This window comes from Ornithodoros turicata, chromosome 2 (assembly GCF_037126465.1).
Source record: "Ornithodoros turicata isolate Travis chromosome 2, ASM3712646v1, whole genome shotgun sequence".
Lineage (NCBI taxonomy): Eukaryota > Metazoa > Arthropoda > Arachnida > Ixodida > Argasidae > Ornithodoros > Ornithodoros turicata.
The window spans coordinates 61,732,973-61,746,754 of NC_088202.1; the positions used below are offsets into that span (position 1 = coordinate 61,732,973).

Genomic DNA, 13,782 nt, shown 5'->3' on the forward strand with positions numbered 1-13,782 from the left:
TGTTGCCAATTTGGTATTTCGAAGTGCATAGTGAAAGTTAGGCAATTATAATGTGCTTTCTTTTTCTGGTTCATCGACTTGCGACCTACACAGGGTTGTTAAGTAACCCAGTAAAAGTCACTGAGTACGTGTATTTAGATAATTTGTGTATATTGGGTGAAATTGGAGATGCATTGTTATGGAGTTACTTTTACCTGTAGCTCCCTTAATTTTTAATGCGATATCATTATTGGGCTCACTTCTCAGAAATTCCGATGTTTCTGCGCCTAAAAATCAGCTGGGCTGATGCATGGCGCCAGGGGAGCAGTGGGCGCATAAAATATTATGGCCGCTGTAAGGGGGATAAAGATTTCAGTGCTCGCATGGCGTCTACGGGTCCCGCACCGGAATCTCGTTTCTGGAACCCTAAAAGGATTAATATGGCGAAATGCGGATGATTGACTTGTTCAAAGTAATTTATTTATTCACCCTCGTGCCGTGATGCAATACGAAGTGGAGGGTTAATGTTTAATGATATTGCCACGTATCGTCTTTGGGGCGACCACACACAAAAACAACAGGCAACGAGGCGTCGAAAGACGGGCTGGGGCCCGCGACACGTCGCGCTACATGGCAAGCGATCCTTCTGGAAGCATCTTCTCCTTCGCTCACATGAATCTCCAGGACGGGCCGACGACCTTGGAGGGGCTTCTGTATTTCCTTCTCTCCACCGACGCGCGCTTTCTACAATGTTCGTCGCTGTGCATAAAAGCTTGTGAGCTCCCAGTCGGAGCATTATTCCTTTACCTTAGTTCTGACCAAGAGCTACCGCTCTTGTGTTAGCCAGCTAAGCAGCTGAATAAAGTGTTCGCCGATTATTCGCCGTCTCGGTCGTCTGTTTTCATCCGTGACATATTTGGTGGAGGTGCGGGGCAATCCCTGCTCAACGGCCTGGAAGAACAGAAACGACTGAGTCGAAGACAGCGTGGTCTACCTTCGGAATTCAGGCCATTGGAACCCCCAACCCGCAAGAAGATGAATGCGACAGCCACAATCGTCAGCGCGGCACGGCAGCAGCTGTGCGAATTCGCGACCCGCTCAACCTGCACCATTCAGCTACCAGCCACGCGCACAAGGAACTCGCAAGACAGACGTACGGCGAACGTCAGATTTGAGGCCGCTCTGCTACCACTGTGAAGAAGCCACCCGGGTCTACCGCCGTTTCCCGTACCGACGACTGGGTCTACCCGGATATTCACCTGGGGCTCAATCTTGATGTGCACATAGCGATCGTTATAGCTATTTTTCAAAATTTGCGCGTTCATCCGTCACGCGCATTGGCCGTCAACCGGGGAGCACGAGCGTTTAGCGAGCGTTACGGGATAGCGAAAAGTTCAAAATCTAGCCCGATAACGGCGCCGACGACAATATTAAAGACGACGACGTTGGCTATACGAGGCTTCGCAGGGTGCAAACGAAATGCGATGAGCCGACACAGGTTCTGGCATCGGGACGATGCCACGTCTACGGAGGGGGCAATGCCACATGTCGTCTTTGGGGCGACCACACGCAACAACAACAGGCAACGAGGCGCCGAACGACGGGCTGGGGCCCGGCGACACGTCGCACTACATGGCAAGCGATCCTTCTGGAAGCATCTGCTGCTTCGCTCACATGAATCTCAAGAACGGGCCGACGACCTTGGAGAGGCCTCTGTATTTCCTTCTCTCCACCGACGCGGGCTTTCTACAACGTTCGCCGCTGTGCATAAAAGCTTGTGAGTCGGAGCATTTTTCCTTTATCTTAGTTCTGTCCAAGAACTACCGCTCTTGTGTTAGCCAGCTAAGCAGCTGAATAAAGTGTTCGCCGATTATTCGCAGTCTCGCTCGTCTGTTTTCATCCGTGACAATATATCGCTAATACAAGCAGCATACAAAAAGACGGAACAAAGCCGCCATGTACAAATGCGTGCAGGAGGAGTGGACACTTGGCGGTAAAAAAACAAAACAAAAAAACATTTTGGGTCGATTACTGCAAACAATGACAGCACAAGTGTACGACACGGAGGTTGAAAAATGCGAATTCATATTGAAATTGAAACAGCGAAATGGTCGCATAAATATTTATTAAACTGACACCCCTATTGAAAAAAGCGACATCAGGTCTGATGTGATTTGGGACACTGTCTTGATGCTAACACCATCAGAGCCGCTCTGATGCTGATGTTAACATCAGCTGATGTTAGCATCAAGACAGTGTCCCAAATCACATCAGATCTGATGTTAACATCACAGCTGCTCTGATGATGATGTTAACATCAGAGCTGTCCAGGCTGATGCTAACATTAGAGCTGCCCTGGCTGATGCAAACATCACAGTTGTCTTGATGCTGATGTTGACATGAGAGCTGCATTGATGATGGTTATGGCAATCTTCAAAATGCTGCAGTCTGTTTTCTGAAATGTTCTGCAAAGAGAGCGCCTCATGCCTGCGGTAGGTGAGTACCAACAAGAACCCTCACGAAACAGAAGATAGCAGCAACAAAGCATTTTATTCACCACTCCGGAGTACGTACCTTTCAACGCATATCCATTTATCATCAACATACCTGAGCGTTGAACTCACGGGGGCACAAAACTGGTAATGATCGAATGATCGAACGGTGAACAACAACGAAAAAGAGCACACCTTGGTCCTCATTTCCGGTCCAACTTGTCCATCTTCCGAAAAAGCACTTCGAAGCGTTGTCATGTCGAGCAAGAGTCCCCACCACATTGATCACAATGCTTGCGTTTCTCTTGCTGGAGGCGGCTGCGTCATACACGCTCAACCTGCAACAAATATCGTTCCAGAAAACAGGATGGCAGGATACCTATGTAGAGCAGTGTAGAGACATACGACATATCGTCTGCACAAAGCATACAGTCGATTTCACCGAACGTTCTATCACCCTGTACTTGTGCAGATCGCCTGCAAATAGAGTATATCGGACAATGAGAATGCATGGTGCAGTCGAACATATTACTTCACAGTTGTATTAATTACACACCTGAAACGACAAGAATCCTGAAGGCGAAGAGCGATTTGGCTTCACATCCAGGGAAGCGTCTTCACACTGACATTTCAAACGAGACTGACTGGTCTGCTCGCGGTTTGAAGATACGCTTCCACGGCTTCCACTTACGGACAGTTGCAATGTCAGACGCGTTGCAAGAACGACAGCATCAAGTGAGAGCAGCGATACAAAGGCTCTAAAACACTTTAGACTTGCTGGAACGCTCGAAATTACACGAACTACACGCGGCGACGAGGAACGTCCGTTAGAGCAGCCAAAGCGAACCCAACAAAAACGGCGCATGCGCGACACTGGTTGGTGGCATGGACAGGCTCCAACAGCTCCCCATAGAGCCCATAGTTTGAGATAATTCACACAACACTGGGCACACGACAAATGAAATTGCGACGTGGTGGATATTATGCACAACCAGTCGGCCAATCTGGAGCCTCCATGTCTGGCTGGCTTTTCCGTCGGTCCTGGCTACCATCGACTTCTACTGGATTTCAGGCCTGCCGCCGTTACTCGGTATTCAAAATAACTAAAGCGATTTTGGAGTAAAATAAAGATTTATTTGATAAAAATCACTAATTCAAAGATCTGATACATGGGTGCACTGTGCGTACAAAGCCCACTGCGTTGCTGACACACTGGGACAAAGTTCGAACATGAAGCAAAACGAACACACCGTTCAACTCCTAATACCGAGCCAGTCTCATGAGTGCGTACCATTTCATGATGAACATCTTCTTTCGCTGCCTGCGGTGCATCCATTATAACGAAGCGAAAACCGCTTGTGTGGCACGTAATCCAGTCTTTGTTGACAGTCCTCGAAGTCCAACGGCGCTCGAACTTGTTCTTCACGCTCCAACTCATGAAGCATTCCGGTACCGCAGTTGACAAATTGTTCGTGGGATAACAGTTGTGTCCAGAAACAGCACAACACGCGTAGACTCACAAGGACGAACTAATAAACCCGCGAACATATTTCTACAAACTGTTCTGTCGATTGACACCACCGAACACAGGAGGACGACATGCCGGCCATGCTATTTCGAAACTATGCTGAAACGGCCGAGACGCTGTACGCACATGCGCGCTACAAAATGCGATTTCAAAACGTTCTCGACCAATCGGAGCGCGCGCACAGTCTAGGCCAATGGGCTTGCAACATGGTGTATGGGCGCAGTGGTACATACTCTGCAGCCGCGTCCGCGGGTACCTGAGGAGGACTGGCATGGAGAACAAGCAAGGACGCGCGAGCGCGGCCTGCGTTGAAATGGGCATGGAGCCAATCGTACTACCTCTTTTGATTGTGATCGTTCCAGGATGTTTCTGGAAATGCTTCTGTTTTCATAAGAACCACTGAATGTTGTGTTTGAAGCAAAATTGCAACTTGAGATTGCCCAAGGCTAAGGTATTAGTTAGTTATGGTTGTGCACAGAGCGTCAGTGCAATCGGACAGCGAGAGATCGATGGAATAAGAAAAAGTGCACTCACTGTGTTGCAGACCGTTTCTCTATCGTTTTTCTTGTTTTGTTATGATCAAAGTGAGCAAGGTCAAATGACACTTTTGCTAGTGCTACACTTTTTTTTCTTGACAGTGTGCGATCGTGTATATCACAGGTTCCTAATGTGTCATGAAACTACTTACAACCAGCTGATGGTGTGAGTGCATCACATCTTTCTGATGTGACATCAAGCGGGACGGTGTTCGCCTGATGCTGGCATCGAAGCATATCTGAGACACCTGATGCTAGCACTAAGAGCATAAAGAAATCTTGATGTGACACGAGAAAGTTCTGATGTGTCTTGATGTCAAATCTGGGAATCTTGATGTCACACAAGACAGTTCTCATGCTTCTTGATGTCACACGAGAAAGTTCTCACGCTTCTTGATGTCACATCAAAAAATCTTGATGTGACATTAAGAATCATCAAGAAACATCAGAATTTTCTTATGTTCATTTTCAATATGGACCCAGTCAAGAAGACCACCACACCGGGTCTGGTGCACTTTGAAGGTCACGTCTGAGCGAAAAATCACATCCCGGTTTGATGTACCTAGATATGTGGCCGGGCCTAGTGTATCCCGCTGTGCTGTCGTGCCTGGCGTATAGTATTGTATGTTCTGTCACTTTCGTAACCCTAATGGGCTTGTGTTAATGTATTGCGTCGGAACATGCTGGGCGAGGGCAATTGATGTTCTGAGGCTGGAACACATAGAAGGAACAAATACGTACAAGCCTCAAGCCGCAAAGCCAGAAGATGTGGGTTCGAATCCTACACCTGGCTAACCTTTTCAGTGACTTCCTTCTTTCATCATTAATTTCTTAGGCACTCGAGGCTTTGTATGTATTTGTCCCTTCTATGTGTTCCAGCCTCAGAACATCAATTGCCATCATGTTCATCAGATACCGCTTGCATCGATCCCGTCGTATGAATGCGTGTACGAGTGAGAGAACATGTAAGAGTGAAAGTGACATGAGTGAGAGAGCGGTTGGTTTGTCCCTTCAGATGACGTACCCTTGGAAGTCGCTGTGGAGGTGTGTTAGCTTAGCTCAGTTGGTAGAGCCCTGGACTGCAAATCCAGGAGATCTGGGTTCGAGTCCTACAACCGGCTAATCTTTTCAGTAACTTCCTTCTTTCATCATAACGCTGGGTGAGATCGTGTATGATGTCCGTGATGAATACAGGTGGTGATTGTGTTTCTGTTCCTGTGATGCTGTGACATGCAATGATAGACAAGAGAAGCTCTTGCTATCACTTACTTTTCTTTATTAAGTTTGGCCTGAATTATATTACAGGGCACGCGGGAGTGTCACTTTCGTCTATTTCTTCTTAGTTCGGGTGCCTTCTGCAACGGTCAGATCCTTATATTTTTTTAGGCTCTGTCTGTCTCTTGTTCGCAGTACCGTCTCGTTGAAGCGTAGTGGTGCAGGAACACTGCAAAACAGTATGGTTGTACAACTAGAATGAGGCAAATTTTCGTCATCACAATTGTACTTGCAGGAAACCATTGCAGTGCTTTCTTTCCAGCGTGTCAAAAGCTATAAATCAGTATACAAACAGTATCAATTAGAGGAACGTAATTGACCATGTGGTCTTCAGAAGCTTCTCATCGTCTTTCCACGTTTTGATTGCCTCGCCTGTATCTGTAACACCATCAGGTGGCCGTGTGTGACATGCCTTTGGTTAGTTATTAGAGGCAAACGTGAGATCATATATCTCAGATGGTGAAGTGTGGGGTTTCTGCCCATGAAAAGGAAACTGGCAAGAGGCTGCCATGTTGGACGCGACGGGAACGCAAAATCCGTGAATCAAAGAATAGGCGGAAAAATTAACGACGTCAATGTCACTTTCGTGCGTTCATCTGCTGTCGCCCGCGCTTGAAACGCGCATCTGAAACATGCCATATAGAGCGTACTCACGCACACGCAATGACGCTTTCGGCGAAATGGACTTCAGTTTTGATCCGGTCATCCTGCGCGGGCAGTACAGGCCCGACAACGACGTTGTCCACCAAGCGCACGTTGAATATCGGACTCTTGTTGCACCGAATGATTCCGAACGAAACGTGAAACAAAAAACGGGAGAAAAAAGGAGGGAGGAGACTGTTCCTTCTTGCCTGGGAGTAGTCAGAACCGTGAACTGCCACCAGTTGGATTGACTTTTAGTGCATCGTACCCTATATAGCCTTTGAGTACTTAAAGGATAGCGTAACGATTCTGCACAATGCGCGAATCTCTACTCTGTGCGAGTGCGCAGAACCACCCACGCTATCACTTTCGTACGCAAACACGAAAGCGTCTGACGCACTACAACTCGCGGTTATCGGGACCCATCAGCTGTTCAGTCTTCATCTACCAATCTGCCACCTAAGCTTGAGGGCAAACTTTTGTGTTGCTATATATGCGGTGCAAAGCGGGCGACACGGGTGCCTGATTCGCTGACTCGTCAATCGAATTATACGATGTGGACTGCTTTCACGTTCGAAATGACAAACCTTTTTTATCAATACAAACATATGGGCATTTGACGGTGCCTTCGAGCTCGATCGGATTAAGGGAAAAGAAAAACGGATTATTGGAAGTCTTAGTAATGGAAGTCTGCTGCAGTCTCGTGCCAATAGTAGTTTACATGGCAGAGTTCCTACTGGAGAACTCCCCCAAGAACACAGACGGTCCCCAGGACGTCCTTACAGTGTCATCGTGTCCCCATCCTTTGATTTGTATTCCCAGAATGTCCTGAGGTTGACACTCGCGGATTGTCCGTGACGAGTCATTCAGGTACATTATGTGGCAGTCCCGGCAGGTAGCTCAAGGGACGAGAAATGTACCTTGTTCTATTTTCCTGCTAAGACTGCAAATATTGAGTGACACATGTGTTTCTGGGCCGATCCCAGGGGCTGAATGACATTCGTCAGAAGAGACGCTTCCCTCCGAAAAGGCACAAAGGCACCTTGATACTTGGAGCATTTACCGCGGAAAAGACAGAAAAGCGCGATTCCATAGCACTGCTTTTGACTTTTGAAGGCCCCACCCGGATGTCTCAGACCAAAGGAGTAAGAAACATAGACTTCGCGGCATAGACTTGTCGGCCTTTGTGTGCTCCGGGCAAGACTTGTTCTTTTTCTTTCGTTCCCCCCCCCCCCCTTCTAGATTTCTGTCTTTTTAAGTCGCCGCGTTCATTTCCGTTATGGAAAGTACTACACTTTGCGCGGCAGTTTGTCAATATCAATCAGTGAAACCAAACAGTTGTCAAGACTGTGTGTGGTTTGTGACGAAAACAAATAAGGTACCATAAAACGATGCTAGATTATGTCCCTGCTGCGTCATCACACTCTCCTACATCGGTCCTTCATGACTTCCTAGGGACAACCAAAAGAAGAACGTAAGGACATGTGAGTCCCGTTTTAACACTTGAGGGATAGCCTGAGGACCGATTTCGCCCTGCTGCGTACGTCCTGCCTGTCCTGGTATGATAACCGCAGGATATCCCAGGTATGACAGTTTGTTCTTGGGGTCGTCGTCCTCGAGCACAAGGAGGTTGCATCACTGCCATGGAAGTTATCGTTTTGCTGGTAAACCTGAATGGATACCTGCTGTCGAGTTTACCAGCCTGTTTCACTTCTGTATGTTAGGGTGTACGCGGGATCTCAACGATGAAAAGGACCAAGCAAGACGTGGCTGACGGTAAAGCTCGCACAGGTTTAATGAGAAGAAAAACAAATGTCGCGAGACACGCGGCTGGTTCAGCACTCAGCTAATAAAGATGAGTATGTAAAACACACATGTGCTCCCCTTCATGAACGACACGTTGTCAATATTATTAACAGTACCCCACAATGTGCCGTCACCCAGTGTTCTGTGAACTAACGAAGACCTAACTGGCTCGAAAAGCTAAAGAGTTATCTTTCCGTTCAGTACCTTCGTCATGATGTCAGCGTCATTATCTCATGTCTTAACAAACTCGAGTCGCAATTTTCCTTCTTCGATCTTTTCACGTAGGCAAAAATGACGGAGCTCAATGTGTTTGTTTCGCTCTGATGTCACTTGATTCGTCGCGACTGCAATCGCTTCCTGGTTATCCGCGAACAGAGTATTGGGCTCTTTTATAAATTCGCTTGCTCCCAGCTCTTATTTGGCTGCATGAGACATATTGCAAGGAATTCTACCTCTGCAGCCGATAAAGCGGTTGACCCCTGCTTCTTGCTGCTCCAGGAGACAGTTGCTCCAGCCACGGTGAACACGTAACCGCTCAAAAGATAGTCTGCCCAGTCTGTGTCAGAAAAAGCCTTCATGCCATTTCCTGTTCTCTGGAATGTTAATGAATAGTCCTTCGTTTGTTTGACGTAGCGCAGAATATGTTTCACATCATTCCAGTGTTCTTCAGCTGGGTTCTCGTAGAACTCATGTAGGCCGCAGAGAACGCTTAGTCTGGCCTTGTACGCCCGGCGAGGTACAACAGTCCTCCAACTGCTTTTGCGGTATTTATGGGAAAGTGCATTCGTCGTCCGCCCTTCTTTGAATGCTTTCCGGAATCTCATTTTTTGGTCCAGTGGCGATGAAGCTCCTTTTGCGTCTTTTATCCCGAAGATGTTCACAATCTCCTCGGCGTAGACTGTTTGGCCAAGAGTCAGTCTTCCATCTTGGTGACGTTGAATTCTCATTGACAGCCTCACCAAATTTTTTTACTTCAAGGACGTTGCTCATGCTCTCCTTGAAGTCCTTGCACTTCTGTAATTCTTTGCAAGAATCAATATGTCGTCCACATATACTCCGACAATAACGCCTTCTTCGATGTTGAAATACACACACGGATGTGCTTTTGATCTGGATAGCCCCTCACTCTCCAATCCAATTTGTCCAGTCGAATATTCCACTCTCTTCCTGACTGGCACAGTCCATATAAACTATTCTTCAGACGACAAAGGTCGTTCTTCTTTCCTTCATGGAACGCGACAGGTTGTTCCATGTATATGGTTTCCCTCAAAGTACCATTCAAGTAAGCTGCAGTTATATCAACCTGGTGTACAGTCCATCCCCATTCGACTGCTAACGCAAGCAATATGCGAATCGACTTCAATTTTATAACTGGGGAGAAGGTTTCGTTGAAATCGACTCCTTCAACTTGGGAGTATCCAAAAGCAACAAGTCGAGCCTTGTATCTTTCTAGATTTCCATTTTCCTGGCATTTTTTTAGAAATACCCACTTGCGCTTCACGGCGCGTCGATTCTTTGGTCTCGGAACTACTTCCCATGTACTGTTCCTCTTTAGGTTATCAAGCTTCTCCTGGATGGCGTCCCGACAGTTTCCTTTCATCAGGCATAGACACAGCTTCTTCGGTGGTAGTGGGATCTGGGATAAAGTCACTGGCCTTGACTACGCAGCAGTTGCGGCTTGGATGCTAGTCGCTCTGAGCGTCTTGAAATATGATTTGAATCTGATTACTTTGTGTCTTCATTATTTTCTGCAATTTGAACCTCGCAAGGGTTCGTCGCACTTGTACTGATATTTACCTCCCCCTCGCATGCTGCTTGCGGTGCTAGTGATTCATCATCCTGATGGTTGACAAATACAACTCCGTCGTCGGTAGTTGTGTTTTGAATCGCTGCTGTAAATTTCTTATTGACATATGCTCTGGTTTTGGATGGAAAGCTGTCTTCGTCAAAGACAACCATCCCGACTCACGAAGAATCTTTCGTTTCTCCAGTCACAGAGCTTGAACCCCTTAACGCCTTCACGGTAAACAACAAGTACACACTCGACTGACTGCTTGCTCTGTACAGACCAAGCTTTGCACCCGTAGACTCTGAGGTAGTCGGTGTTGGGTTCTCGTTGGTGTTGTCTCGGGAGCCGGACCACCTACAGCTTTTGACGGACACTTGTTTCGTGTATGAGCTGCTGTAACAATAGCATCCGTCCAAAGGGCTTTTGTGAGTCCTGACTCGATCAAGAGGCACCTCGTCATGTCTAGTAACGTCTGATTCATCCTTTCCGCAACGCGGTTCTGTTGTGGTGTTCCATCAACTGTCAGCTGACGCCATATCCCATGCTTGATCAAGTAACTATTGAAGCTTTTTCCTGTGTACTCGCCACCATTGTCACTGCAAAGAACTTTGATGGTAGTACTGTGCATATCCTCAGCCATGTGTCGGTATTTGTCGAATTTTTCGAGTGTTTCATGCTTCGTCTTCATTGGATACACGACAGTATACCTCGAATGAAGGTTACAAAATAGTTTGACCCTCCTTTTGACGTTGGTGTAATCCTTCCCACGTCAGAATGAATTAGCTCCAACGGTGCTGTTGCGTGACGCATGATGTAGCTGACGATGTTCCTCCTTAGTTTACCTAGCGTACATATCGAGCACCGTTCTTCTTCACTGAATAGGCTTTCTCCGCAAAGTTGGCGTACAGCATCCTGATGTAGATGACCTAACCGACGGTGCAACAGCGATGCGTCCACTGCGTGTCTTACTTTAGACTGCTTCGATGCTGAGTGCAGTTCTACTTTGTATAACCTTCCTGTTCGTACTGTTGTTAGCACCAGCTCGTTATTTTTCTCTCGCACTTCTGCGTTTACATCGTTGAATATGAGAGTAAATCCAAGCTCCTCATTTCTTCCAACTGACAGACGATTACCATCTAAGTTTGGCATATACAGAACGTCTTTAAGTGTGAGATACGCTCCGCCGTACTTCTCTGGAAACTGAAATTCTACTTCACCTTTACCAAGAACTTGCATGACTTCTTTGTTTGCTGCTTCCACTGATGAAGTGCACGAGCAAAATGTGGGAAACTTAGTCCTCTCCGACGTCACGGGGTGAGTTGTGCCGCTGTCCAAATGCCAAACGTGCCTTCTGTCTTTGCCCGTATTCTTCGCACATAATGCCTTGTGAGTCAGCCGTTGTCAGCATTATGTGCTTCACAGTTCCTTGCGATGTGACCAAACGTTCTACATGCAAAACATCTCACACGTCGTTTTGTTCACTAAGGGGTTTCCTCCGGGGATCTTATTGTCATTTCCTCTCTCCAAGGCTTTTGGATTGTCGTCTTTCCTCTGACCCTACTTCTTGAACGTACCCTTGGTTGCCAAGGCCTTCATTTCACTATCAGGATCTGCCACCTGTTCTTCATCGCGCCGTTGTTTTTGCTTCCGCTTCTCTTCAACCAATAGTCTTGCTTTAACTTCTCTCGTTGTAAGAGGGGGTTCACCTTATTTAAGCTTCAGAATGAGTGGTTCGTAGGCTTCCGGTAAGCCCATAAGCATGACCAGAACAACTTTTTTATCGGCAAATCCGTAACCTCCTGTGGACAGTTTTCTGTGAAGATCCATTAACCGGCTCAAGTACCTTACCGTGGGTTCTTCACACTTTTTCTTCACGTTCACGAAATCTCGTAACAGCTGCAAGATATGCAATAGTCCATACTTTGTATATATACCCTGCAGGATTTCCCACGCCTCTTTTGCAGATGAACAGGATCCGATGTCGTTCAGATAGGTATCCTCCACCACCAAGAAAAGAAATGTTAGGGCCTTGTTATTAGCCTTCCTGTCGTCATCCGTCATTTCGATTCTGGCATATCCTGGATCCGCAGCCTTTCTGCACGCATGGTAGTTGTCCGGCCTGAGCTTCGGAATCTTGAATTCACCCGACAATGCCATGTTTCCACCTCTTGTCACGAACTTGCTTAAGTTGTCGAACGATTCCACTGCCGTACGTCGTTTCGCTGTCCTAACGTCCAGGCGATGATGTTCTTCACGTAGCTTGCATACTTGTGATACGTAGAGTTCCTGGGCCCATAACCTGTTAGGGTGTACTCGGGACCTCAACGATGAAAGGACCAAGCAAGACGCGGCTGACGGTAATGCTCACACAGGTTTAATGATAATGAGAACAAACGAGACACGCGGCGGTTCAGTACTCAGCTGATAATGATGGATGTAAAACAGACATGTGCTGCCCCCATGAACGACGCATTGTCAATATTATTAACACTGTGTGTAGGTGCAATGCCCTGCTCCTTTATTTTGGAATCTGGAGGTGCATTGCCCTTACCTCTGAGCGTCTCTACATTGTGGGGAGTAAGGGGCGTTGAGGGGTCTTGTCTCCCTCTTCTGATAGACATCTGTTGGAGAGCGTACCGGTGAAACTACACTGGGCCAGCACGTCCATGGACCATATTGCATTTCTTAGGCAATTTGAGGCTTTGTATGTGTTTGTCCTTTCTATGTTGTTCCAGCCTCAGAACATCAGTTCTCTCTTGACCATATTGCAGACGCGGCCCTCTTGACAAAGTTGGAGTCCGTCGTGACTCATATAAGTGTCTCGTACGTCGACTTGCATTGGCATGATGAAAGTGCGAATCGCAGGAAAAACGAATTTCAAAGTTGGTTATAGCTGTACCTCAGGTTTAATTTTTTCTGCTATACTTCTACAAGTGCCTTGAATAGTTATAGGTGTAGAGTGCAACTTTACCCAAAACACCATGTCGGGCAATACTCTGTATATGTCTTGGTTCTGCATATGCCAATAGAAATTACGATCAGGCATAGCCAAGGAGGTATTCGTAACGTGTCCCTGAAGCTAAAGGAGGATATGCTGCACATTACTAAATTTCTATGAAGTTTCACCACTATAGAGCTCTCTGAATAAATATAGAGCTCTCTGAATAAATAAATAAATAAATAATTCCTACAAACACTGCATATTTTTCCTCGCAGCCCTTCACGTCTTTCAGCCGTTCGTATCACCTTGCCATCTTGTAGAAGCACGGTGCACATGCGCTGGTTTGCTTCTGCTCACAAGAAGCATAATTCTCTTGTGGAGCCCTGACAGGACCTGCGGCCACCTGTTCCTGTGTTAGCTGTTGAGGAGCTGTGTCCTTTGAAGAATCAGGGCTGTGAAGGCAACATACATAAGTCTTACTGCCCGCGACGCGTCAAGCTCTTCAGTAACTTGGCAACGCACCTTCCACCATGCTGTCGTCTCGCGCGTCCTTGTACCTACAAGAAAATTACTTATTCTGCTTTGGAAGTTCTGTCACAAGCAGTCCATCTAAATAACTATACAATTACACTTCGAAATGTACCAAGTGTTACACATAAGCCCCGGGCTTAATAACCTTTTTTTTTGTTTTTAATTCTGTGTTAGCGCTGGGAAACAACTGTGCGTATGAGTGACCTACAGACGTGGACAGATGGAGAGAGGACAGCAGAAAGGAGGAGAGGGAAACCAGGGGT

The 13,782-nt window shown here is 46.9% G+C and overlaps 1 protein-coding gene across 1 annotated transcript in view; it reads left to right on the forward strand.

Annotated features, from left to right (window-relative positions):
- LOC135383608 (serine-rich adhesin for platelets-like) overlaps positions 1–13,782 on the forward strand; it is a 132,079-nt gene that overhangs the window by 1,604 nt on the left and 116,693 nt on the right. The window lies entirely within an intron of this gene.